Raw genomic sequence first — 12186 nt, forward strand, 5'->3', positions numbered from 1 at the left:
AGGGAAAGCAGGCATTTGGTCTCTAGATGCCCACGTAGACCTAGGAAGGCAGTGCGGAGGTGATTCTGGTGATGCCCACAGCCGCCACAGCCACTTCTAAGGCAGCAGCACCAGCAGGGGTTCCGGACCCCACAGTGAGGCAGTGGGAGCTGGGCCCCCAGGCTCAGAACATCCACTGTCCAGAGCACAGCTCCCAAGCGTAGTTCCCTGCCATCCTGGCAATCCTGTCACTCCCCAATGGTCTCCCAATCCCTCCTCCTCCCTACCAGTGCCGTGCCACCAGGAAGTTGATCTGATGCAGCCCACAACCCCAAGGCCCATGGAAACAAGGGATGATTACAGTAAGGAAAAAAAACAACACAGTTGATTTTCATTTCATGACATGTTTTTCAATAATTGGATACAGAAACAAGGACTTAAGATGATCGGGCTGTTACCAGATGGAGAAGTGATGGGGTTTCCCTGGTAGAGCTGAGAAGAGGGCATTGGAGCCAAGTGTGGTGGTGCACACCGGTAATCCCAGTTACTCTGGAGGTTAGGGCAGGAGGATCACAAGTTCAAGGCCAGCCTGGCAACTTAGCAAGACACTGTCTCAAAATAAAAAGGGCTGGGGACGCAGCTCAGTGGTAGAACACCCGAGTTCCATCCCCAATACTGAAAAAAAAATAGTGCAATGTGGTTTTCAGAGTCTCGGGTTTTCATGAGACCTGCCCTCGCTGTGTCCCCCACTCACATTTTATCACCCCACTCACCTCAGTCTCCCTTTACGACCAGGTATCTATCATCTCACACTGAAGCAGTCAGCTTGCTATGGGACACATTTCAGCATGGCTGTGCCTCACAAGCTCACTTGAATTCCCTTATTTGAGACCCTGGGTCCATGTCAGCTGTCCTGGCTTCTAGACCCAGCTCTGGAACTAACTAAAATAATTCTTCTCTCTAGGCCTCAGTCTTTCCCATTTTAAAAAAAAATGTAAAGAACCAACTTGTTTCTGTACAAAGGTCCTCCCAGTTCCAAATTCTATGATGCCATTATTCTGATTCTTTGGAAATCTGTCCCTAGGTGGACCACCACAGAAGTAACATAAGAAACAGGAAGAGCCGGCTAGGGTTGTGGCTCAGTGGTAGAACACTTGCCTAGCATGTGTGAGGCTCTAGGTTCAATTCTCAGCACCGCATAAAAATAAATAAATAAAATAAAGGTATTGTGTCCAACTACAACTAAAAAATAAATATATTTTTTAAAAAAGAAAATCAGGAAGCGCAAAAGCAAACCACCTTTCCTGTTCAGCAAGGTGGGAGATATCCATTTTGCAGTTAAGTTCATTCCGTGCCTTCCTGTAGCCATCAGGAGAGCTGGTCATGAAAACAGAAGCCCTTCTAGGTGTTTCAGGTTGGAAGGGTTCTAGAAGATCCAGGGAATTGGACACTTGAGTGACTGCTTAGGACGGCTGGGAGAGCAAGGTTCAGGCCAGCAGCCCCCAGAGGCAGGTGATTCATAGTTCAGCTGGATGTTGCAAAGGACCCATAATCTCAGCGATCACTGCAGCCACCAACCTCAGCTGCCAAGGCACCACACCATGCAATTTTCAAAGGCTTGAATTTTGCGCAGGCACTGAGCTGCCTGGCTTCTCTTCCTCCACCTCCCAGTTTTCTCAGCAATGCTTCTTATTGGAGAATCTTGCTTGGAGCTGTACAGGGAAAGGGATTCTGGGAAATGTAGTTCCAGTCTTCTTCCCTAAGGTATAGTCTGTATAAGCATGCAGCCGCAGTGCCAAGGGACAACAGACAATCAATCAGCAGGCCACAAACCAGGAAGAGCAAGGAGATTTCATCTTAAGGACCAGCTCTTAATTAACTAATAATGGCTGCCTAAAAATAATTTTGAGACTGTTTAGATCCAGCAGGGAAAAGTGCCGCAATTGATTAGTAATGCCTGTCCTGGGTATGGAATAAGAGTGGGGAATGGTATGCAATAAATTTGTTCTGGTGCCCTAAGCTGATGATTAAAGTGATTGCTATTTGCATTTGTTCCTTTTGCCCCTGAGTCAAGTGTGTAAGTTGTAATCATTCATAGGTGGAGTATTCATGGGTATTATCCCTACAAGTCTTGAGCTGAGAAAGCACCCCAAAAGTGGAACAGCTGGTGAGAAGCAGGGAAAAGACATTGGGGAGACTGCAGGGTCTCCAGCCTCCTGGTACCATGCTCTTCACAATCCATCTATTCACATTCCTCAAGGTCATCTCATGGTCATCTCTTTCACAATCATCACCAGGGTTCCTTGCCTTTCACCTCATTTCACTTCTAAGTTCCTAGGGCCGTCTCTGCCAGGCCACAGCACATGATCTTGGAGAAACCTTCCACCCCTTCTCCATGAATTACTTCCCCTTTCTGGACCTCAGTTTCCTCATTGGCATAATGGGGAGTTGGGTTAGATCTGTGGTTTGAAGCTATAGATTGTCAAGCTCTGGGGTGTTTGGAGAGGGAAGGTGAGAGAATACCAAGGCAGGGGCTCTGGGAGGCCCCATGTTATCTGTTTAAGATATTGTGTTCTTGCTTAAGATGTCACTTGTTCTGCTTCTACAAAAATAAATATAGACAAACCCCTAACTCGGGGATGGTCTGACTTACAATTTTTTTCAGCTTCACAATGATGCAAAAGTGATACATATTCAGTAGTAACTGTGCTTTCACTTTTGATATTTTTTCCTCTGGATAGCAATATGCAGTATGAAAGTTGAGCACAGTAGCACATGCCTGTAGTCCCAGTGACTTGAGGGGTTGAGGCAGGAAGATCGTGTGAACTCAGGAATTCAAGACCCTGTTTCAAAAAAAAAAAAAAAAAAACACATGCAGTACAACACAACACTGGAGAGTGACAGAAGCCCCACCTCCCAGTCAGCCACGTGATCCCGTGATCCTGAGGGTAAACAACTGATACTCTACAGAGTACTGCAGGGCTAAGCTCCTATGTTTGGTAAGTTGGCAGTGAGTGTTTTATACATTCTCATTTTACAATATTCTAACTTACAATGGGTCCAGTGCAATGTGACACCAACATAAGACAAAGAGCATCTGTAAATCAACAAATAAAAGGCAGAGAACCTCTGGATAAAGGAAAGATCCTTGGATTGGGTATGTAGTACAGTGGGGTCCTGGAGAGGAAGGCAGGCAGGGAGAGAGGAAGAAAGGAAAGGAGAGGAGAGGGGGAAGGAAGAAAAGAAAAAGATGGTTCTCTGTGGTTACTTCCAGATGTAGCACTCCTGGTACTGCTTACTGTACCCCCTCTGGTTCATAAGCCTCTCCTTCCCTCCCTGTCTCTGTCGCTCTCCTCCCACCTTCCCTTTCCCTCCCTCTCTCTCCACTTCCTCTGCCCTTCCTGTCTCCATCCTGTCTTCCACAGCAATAAGTTGCAAAGTCTCCGTCTTAACTTCCAAACTTGAGTTGAACTTGAACATTAAGCTTAAAGCCTCATTCTTGTAGGATGAGAGGCTGTGGGGTCATATAAAGACAAAGTATAGGTAAATCTCCCCATTTTACAAAAACCTTGGGTTAATTGCTTTATAGCAGTGTGTTTGAAAAGCACATTGAGCCACAGAAAATCTAGATGGTGACATCTTGGAGTGGAGAGGTATTCACACGTTCCACTCACCAGAGCTAAGCAGCACATTTTGGGACATGGGAACATGCTGTTTTGAGTTGTCACTGTTTTGTTTCTAATGATATTGCAATGACTGTATGGTGTTTTTATTGCTGCTTTTTTTTTTTTTTTTTAAGACAGGAGGAACCATTCAAATAGACTTTTCTGCTCAAAATGTTCTTTGGAGTTCCATCTTGGGGAATCAGGACCTTTCTGTTCCTCTTCCTGCTGCAATTTCACTTGGTTCCCTATGATACTAGCTTGAAGACTCTGAGTCAGGCGTAAAATATGACCAGTCAGGGAAATGACAAGTTCACTTCCATTATTCCCTGCTGGAGGGAAGGGACAGATTCCACAGGAGCATATCTGAAGAGTGGACATCAGAATCCGCCATTCTGCTCCTCGGGTCCTCCTGGGCCCTCCGGGCTTCCTGAGAAGGAATTGGCTGGAAGCCCATGCCTGGGCCTTTCTCTGGTGGCAGATGGGGCACTAGCGAGATCAGCCCATAGAGCAATAATGAGCAACCCGACTGCAGCCTCAGCACAGGAAGGCCCTGGCCAGGCTGGCAGGGAGCGTGCGCGAACCTCACCTGCCAATCAGCTGAAGCTCGAGGGGCAGAGCCTTCTCCCTTTGGTTGCTCCGGATTGGCATAGGTAGCTGGAGAGGGCGGAGTGTGAGGCTAGCAGAGCCACCTGTCCTCCCGCGTGTAAGGAGGTTGCGTGCACTTCACCAATGCCCAGCTCCAGAGAAACGCCTTCAGAACTGACCTGCGCGTTAACCACCCCTCCCTGGGAGACACAATGACCAGCATATGGCCTCCCCTTTCCTGAGAGCTGCTTGGGGACGGAGCTCTTAGGACACTGAGGGAGGGGTTGGAGGAAATGCCTCAGTGAGGAGGAGAGTAAAGTCAGGGTCATTGCACTTAGTACAGCCCAGGTTCCCCCAGGGCAGAGCTGCTTCCAGGGGACAGAAGTGGAGACCTTGATGTCCTTTGGGAATGTACCTGGCAGACAGAAGAATTTACCCCACGATAAGTATGGCATCTTTCATCTGTTTTCCGTTTCCTTTGAGGTCTTTTTCCCAGGTATTGAGGCTCGAATACTGTTTCCAGAACTTTCTGTCCTGTTGGTGCTCCTGTTGACATGCCATCTCCCCAGAAGGTCCCCAATTAGGAACATCTTAGGGAAAGGGAGACTTCATGGCCTGAAGGGTGGGGAAGTAACTGATGTATACACCAGCTGGACAGCCAGGAGGGTGGGCACTAACACACTAACTACAAGAACAACTCTGTCCCATGGAACTTTCCTTATGGTGCCCGATGGAATTAATTTGCACTGTGTAATGCTGTAAGCAATCCAGCATCTGCAATGTGGCAACTATGAGGAGCAAAATGTCTAATTCAAACTTAAGTAGCCACATTGGCTAGTGCCTATCATATTGAATAGTGCGGTTCTAGAAAAGATAAGGAAGAGACCCTAGATGGCCTTTGGTTCAGGGAGATCCACCAGATGACATGTTGTTGGACCTTCTGGGAAGGATAGTATGCAAAAGCCTATGTCTTGTAACTGTATATTTAAAAAATAGAAACATGGTTTTGCATGATGCAAGCATTCTGTATGGTTAGAGTTTTATGTTTATCAAAAGTAACAAAACCTTGCAGGTGGCAGGCACCTACAATCCCAACTACCTGGAGGCTGAGGCAGGAGGATTGCAAGTTTGAACTCAGCCTGAGTGAACTTATTCAGACCCTGTCTCAAAATAAAATAAAAAGGGCTGGGTTGTAACTCAGTGGTTGAGTGCTTGCCTGGCATGTGCAAGGCTCTGGATTCAAACCCAAGACTGAAAAGAGGAAAAAAGGTAACGAAACCTTTCCTGCCCTTTCATCTGAAGGCTGAGCCCCAGGGAGACGGTTCAAGGTCTTGCAGCAATACTGATTTCTCTGGGGTTGTCTGCCCTCATCCCAGCAGATCAGGAGGAGTGGAAGCTGCTAGATATCAGGCTCCCGAACACAACACTGGTGTCCTCCTGTCTTAGGAACACAGAAGGATGGGGATAATGATAATGGTGATTGACTGAGTCCCATTCAGTGTGGCTCCTGGGGACCTGAGCTCCATCCTGAGTCTTCTCAGGTTCCCAGAGGGCCCTGATGCTCACCGTCTGGCCCTTTCAAGGCTGGGGCAGCCACCCACTTCCATGCTGCTGTGGTAGATAGAATAATGGTCTCTTCAAAATACCCAGATCCCTGAAACCAGTGAGTATGTTACCTTGTATGGGAAGAGGGACTCTGCGGGTATAATTAAGTGAAGGATTTGTTGTTGTTGTTGTTGTTGTTGTTGTTGTTGTTGTTGCGGCACTAAATCCACGAGCACTGTACTCTGAGCTGCACCCCCAGCCCTTTCTAAAATTTTGAGACAGGGTCTGGCTAACTTGCCTGGGCTGGCTTTGAACTTGGGATCCTCCCACCTCAGCCTCCCGGGCAGCTGGGATTAGAGGGGTGCATCACCATGCCCCCACAGACAGGAAGTATCTTGAGAGCCAGAGATCATCCTGGATTATCTGGCTGAACCCGTATAATCTCGAGAGTTCTCATGGAAGGAAACAGGGGACCAGTGAGTCGTAGGAGATGTGATTATGAAGCAAGAGGTTGCAGTGACCTGCAGAATCATGACCTTACAACCTGGGTTGTATTTTTTTTTAATATTTATTTATTTATTAGTTCTCGGCGGACACAACATCTTTGTTGGTATGTGGTGCTGAGGATCGAACCCGGGCCGCACGCATGCCAGGCGAGCGCGCTACCGCTTGAGCCACATCCCCAGCCCACCTGGGTTGTATTAACCCAGTAAATTTATGGCAAATTTTGTTACAACAGCAATAGGCACTGATGAAGCCACCATCCTGGGGGTGGTTCCTTCTGCTTCCAGGATCCACAGACTTAAGAGGAATGGCTGACAGCAATTTATTTCCTCCAGATCCATTTTCCTCCTTCTGTTTCACAGCTGAGGGTCTGCCCACCTCGGCAGGCTTGACCGTTCGTGGAGCCTCCCAGCAGTTGGAGCAGCCTTCCTCTGTCTCCCCTGACGCTCCAGGGAGTTGCCATCTTTGCCCTTCTCCCAAGTGACCTTGGGCTCTTCAGGCAGCCCAGAAACCCCAGGACTTCTCTTCAAACCGAAGATTCTCTTCTTTGTCATCTCTTCCCTCCATCCCTTCCAAATTTCAATTACTTCCTTCCTCTCCCTCTAAAGGGTAGAAGTGATTTGTGACAATGGTTCGCTATCCTCTCGACCCAGAAAACCCCACAAAATCATGCAAATCCAGAGGTTCACATCTTGGTGTTCACTTTAAGAACACCCATGAAACTTTCCAGGCTATGGGGGGGAGCCTATCTAAAAAGCCATCAAGTGACTGAGAAATGTCACTTTAAAGAAACAATGTGTGCCGTTCTGGCATTACAGTGGTGGAGTTGGTAGGTGTGCCCAGACCACACAGTGGGGCTGGTGACAGAATCAGAGGCCCAAAAAGAGTGCTCAATTTTCACTGTACATTTTTCACTTAAAAATGGAGAGAGTCATACTGAAACTTAAGGGTTTCCCGATAGAGTCTCTGGTCATTGAACACACCCGGGTGAACCAAGCAGAAGTGCCCCCACACTTGATCCCTCTGGGAGCTCCCCCTGCCACAGGGAGATGATCCTCACTGAAAAGGAACAAGTTTTTCTGAAGCCAGAAGAGGAGGTTGTCAAGAAGAGAAAGATATCCCAGAAGAAACTGAAGAAACAAAAACTATGGGCACAGGAATCAATTTCAGCATAAAAATAAATATAAATAAAATTCTTAAAGTCCAGTAAGCAAAACCAGAAATGCATCGAAAAACAGGAATGAAATCCCTGTTGCAATTAAGAAGCAGGTCCAAGGAGGGCCTGTCTCATGTGCCTGAGATGACAAGAGACACCGGATCACTTTACCCAACTGTGCCCACTTGCTGCCAGGAAAGAAGACCAGGCCCCAGACCTCATCTAGATGTCCTTGGGGGCCATTCTGTCCAAATTTTCCTAAGACACTTCTTCCCAGCATAACACCCACCATTCAGCAAGCCAGGGACCCAGACCTAAGATGGGTATCTTAGCTGTTCTCTCTTACAAACTCCAGGCTTCTGTGGACACTCAGTTGTCCATTCTACCATTAAACATGTCCCTGGAATCTCCTAGACACTGACACTAAGCCTGTCCTCCAGTGGAGGCCTCAGGCCTCTGAGTAAAGCCGCCATCTTGATGTTCCCACAGAAGACACAGGGCAGAGTGGAAGAACCACCAGCCAAGCCCAGCTCAGAGGGTCACATCTGAGAAAGAGTGCTCGTGGTAGATGACTACAGTTTGGGGTAGTGTTGTTCACAACAAGAGCTAACCGCGGCACTCCCATACATGGCCCCGACCTGTGAGTGGAGGACTTGGCTCTCTGGAGAGGCTCTTCCTGACTGTGACCTGGCCCTCCAACCCCTTCCCTGTCAGCTGCTTGTGTTCAGTAACTGGCAGGAGCAGCACTGGGAGCACCTGCCCCACCAGTTCTTTGGCCAGGTGTAATTAATTAATTAGCTATTGTGAACCCTAGACAAGGGACGCCATTGATCTTCAGTCTCCTCCTTCCATCAAGAACCCTTGGAGCTGGAGCCATGAAGGATTGAGCAAGGATGACTGGGGCCATCCCTGTCAGTGCCCTGATGACTCTGTTGCCATGACAACAGAGCTACTTACTCATCCAAAAAAACCACACAGGCCAAGCAATCTGTTCACACCCCACGCAGAAGGCCTCAAATTGCAAAGAGTGGCTGGGGCAAGGGCAAGCAGAACGAATGACTGTCTCCATCTCGCCAGATCCTCCCTACGCCAGAGTAGCGGCTCCATGAGGGCAGAGACCGGATGCCGTCACCTTGGATGAACAGCAGGGAGGAAGTTAAAATGTTTTACCAGCTGTTCATGTGGACTGCAAATGAACAGGGCAAGCCCTCCTGGGGCAGGACTTACTCAGGAGAACATAAGTTCAAGGGCACAGATAAGTCAAGTAGGCACTCACTGTCCCGAGGGAAGGGGAACGGGGGTCGTATGCACCCGCAGAGGATTTACCCCTCCATGCCTCTGGCATCCGGAGAAGATTGCTGCGGATGAAGTAGGCAAATCTGAACAAGAACCAAGGAACCGGCGGCGGATCCTCGCTACCGGTGCCTCCGTCCTACATCCTCTCTGCTTCAGCTGGCCAAGGGCTCTCCTGCCGCCGCCTTGCTGCTTCTCAAAGCTGCTGCTGTCCCTCAAGCCAAGAGGCCTTTGAAAGTTCTTCTGGGCTGATCCAACATGGCCGCCGGCGAGGAAGCAGCGATTCCCATGTCTCCACATTAACGGGATCAGAAAGACCCATTGGAACAGCGGCAGTCTACCTACTGAGGAACTTCTAGCAAAATTCCGTTAAGAGAGGACCTGCCGGGAATTGGTAGGTTTATTAGAAGTGTCAGTTTGTCCCAGACAAGTGGATCTTGGCTGGCCACGCGGGCGCGAAGGTCCAATCCCGCAGCCACCAGCCGCTTCTGCAAGCGGCCAGCGGCCCAGAGCGGCGCGGCCCGCCTGAACCCGCAGACGGCACCCGCCATCCCGCCGTCCCGGGGAGGCCCTGCTCTCGCTCTGCAAACGGCCACCACGCCTGCCAGGCTTGTAGCCACGCGGCCGCAGCTGCCCGGCTCTACAGGCGGCCCCCCGGTGGGTGCAGAGGTACAATCCCGCGGCCACCAGCCACTTCAGAAAGCGGCCGGCGGCCCCGAGCGGCGCGGCCTGCCCGAACCCGCAGACAGCACCCGCCATCCCGCCGTCCCGGGAGGCCCCGCTCTTGCTCAGCGAACGGCCACCCCCGCCCGCCCGGATCTTAGCCATGCGGCCACAGCTGCCCGTCTCTACAGGCAGCCCCCAGCGGCCTGGCGCAGCGAGAAGTGTCCCCGCCTGGCCCAGCAGACAGCCCGTGCCCTCCCGGCTCTACTAACAGCCCCGCCCACCCGGCGAACGGCTCCCCCCCCCTCAGACAGCGTGAAGGGAATCTAACCAACCCTTTACGAAATAGCGAACTGGGAACTAAAACCAGAGATTGTGTCAGACCAGAGACAAGCCAGTTCCACCCCTCCCTTGGGACACTCCGGCAAGGAGCCAGGGGCCCGCCATAGCAGAGAGGGGAAGTCACCAAAGTTCGGCCAAAGAGATTCCTTCCCAGCGGAATCTACTTTAGCAGGTGTGTGACTCCCACCCACACCAGATACAAACAACCGGGAAACTTCAAAATCTCTCCGTGGGCGTGACCGTAAGGGCCAAAGGACTCTCCACCCCCAACTCCCCCTACTGCCAGTGACGAGGGCGTGACTGTAGGGGCAGAGGGAAGCAGAGAAGACTCCCCACCCCCAAATCCCCCAACCGCGAACTGAAAGGGTGTGACGGTAGGGGTGGAGGGAAACAGAGGACACTCCAGACCCCCAAATCCTCCTACTGCCAGCAGTGTGGTTGTGACTGTAGGGGCTGAGGGAAGTAGAGGGGATCCTCGACCCCCAACTCCTATTACCACCAGCAGCGACACCAATGGTCTTAGCTGCCAGACTCCGAAGGTGTGCCCACCAAAGGGGTCCGGAAAAATTAAACAATTGATTCCCAGACTACAGCTCCACAGCACTGGGGCTTAGATGAATGACAGCGAGAGTGCTCAGTAGTTAGGGAAATAGAGCACTCGGTGGGTCTGAAAGTGTAACCAAATCCTTGGGGAACTGCCTCCGGTGAGCAGGACCTGGCTGGCTGGCAGGAGGAAGGGGAGGAGGGGCCGTAGAAGTGAAACGGCTCTGGACCAACAAGATTGAGAGACTCCCATGAACCGCCTAACAGGGATTGCTGTTGACACATTGAGGGCAAAACTCAGCCCGGAGGGCACAGCTTTGCCTACGGGAAGAGAAGAAAATGGATCTCTAAGACCTAATTTTATTTCCTATTTCATTTTAATTTTTTCTCTCCCTTTTCCCTCTCTCTCTCCCCTTCCAAGTTTTACTGCTCTTTCCATTCTCCTCTATGCTGTCTATCTCCCTCCCCTTCTTTCTTTTCAAGAGCACCTACCTTCCCCTTCCCCCCAACTTTCATCCCAAGCATTACGTCCTCCATTTCGCGTAACTGTCTAAATACAAATAGGTGTGCGCCCTCCCCCCGCGCCTGCAAGGTAGCCGGACCTGCAACCCACCAGCAGGTCAGGCCAAGCAACCTGGGAGTGGCAGAGCCGCCCCACGCGCCTGCAAGGTAGGCGCACCTGCTACCAACCAGCAGAACAGGCGAAGCGGCCTGCCGATGTGGTAGGCACAGTGCCCCAATTGGAGGAGGAGCAGAGCCCCTGCCCACGCCTGCGCGGGAGACTTTGCAACTATACAAGAGTAATACAAATATATAGGGGGAAAATTCAACAACACAACAGTCTCAGTAAGCAGAAAGAAACGCGAACAGTATGAAGAGACAAGGAAAGAAAGGACCACAAGCAATGCAGGTCAACTCAACGTTAGAAGAGGTAATATCTGCAGCAGATGGAATGTCAGATAAAGAATTCAGGAGATACATGCTTCAGATGATCTGGAGTCTCAAGGAAGACATTAGACAGCAAAATCAGACAATGAAAGATCTCTTCAACAATGAAATACATAAACAAATCCAGGAAGCAAAAGATCAACTATACAGGGAGATAGAGGTTATAAAAAACAAACAGAAATCCTAGAAAGGCAGGAAGCAAAAAACCAACTTAAAAACTCAATTGAGAATACTACCAGCAGAGTAGAACACTTAGAAGATAGAACATCAGACAATGAAGACAAAGTATTTCAACTTGAAAAGAACATAGACAGCTCAGCAAGACTGTTAAGAAACCATGAGCAGAACATCCAAGAAATATGGGATAACATTAAAAGACCAAACCTAAGAGTCATTGGGATACAAGAAGACACAGAGCTCCAAACCAAAGAAATGAGCAATCTATTCAATGAAATAATTCGAGAAAGCTTCCCAGACTTGAAGAACGAGACAGAATCCCAAATCCTAGAAGCCTATAGGACGCCGAATGTGCATAATCATAAGAGATCCACACCTAGACACATTATAATGAAGATGCCCAACATACAGAATAAGGAGAGAATTTTAAAAGCTACAAGAGAAAGGAAGCAGATTACATTTAGGGGTAAACCAATCAGGATAACAGCTGATCTCTCAACACAGACTTTGAAAGCTAGAAGATCCTGGAATAACATATTTCAAACACTGAAAGAAAATGGGTTCCAACCAAGAATTGTGAATCCAGCAAAATTAAGCTTCAAGATGGAAGATGAAATTAAAACCTTCCACGATAAACAAAAGTTAAAAGAATTTGCAGCTAGAAAACCATCTCTCCAAAAAATCCTCAGCAAAACATTACAGGAAGAGGAAATGTAAAATAACAATGAAAACCAACAGTGGGAGATAGGACAGTAAAGGGGGGAAAATAATCAAAGAGGAAAACAA

At 49.2% G+C, this 12186-nt stretch overlaps 1 protein-coding gene and 1 pseudogene across 2 annotated transcripts in view; both read left to right on the top strand.

Annotated features, from left to right (window-relative positions):
* VTI1A (vesicle transport through interaction with t-SNAREs 1A) overlaps positions 1-12186 on the top strand; it is a 443239-nt gene that overhangs the window by 374143 nt on the left and 56910 nt on the right. The gene's annotated exons all lie outside the window — the stretch shown is intronic.
* LOC308634054 (large ribosomal subunit protein uL22-like) lies at positions 6907-7453 on the top strand (annotated as a pseudogene). The gene has a single exon. The product of its transcript is annotated as a large ribosomal subunit protein uL22-like (transcript).

The sequence above is a fragment of the Spermophilus citellus genome (assembly GCF_964194105.1).
Source record: "Spermophilus citellus genome assembly, chromosome: 15".
NCBI lineage: Eukaryota > Metazoa > Chordata > Mammalia > Rodentia > Sciuridae > Spermophilus > Spermophilus citellus.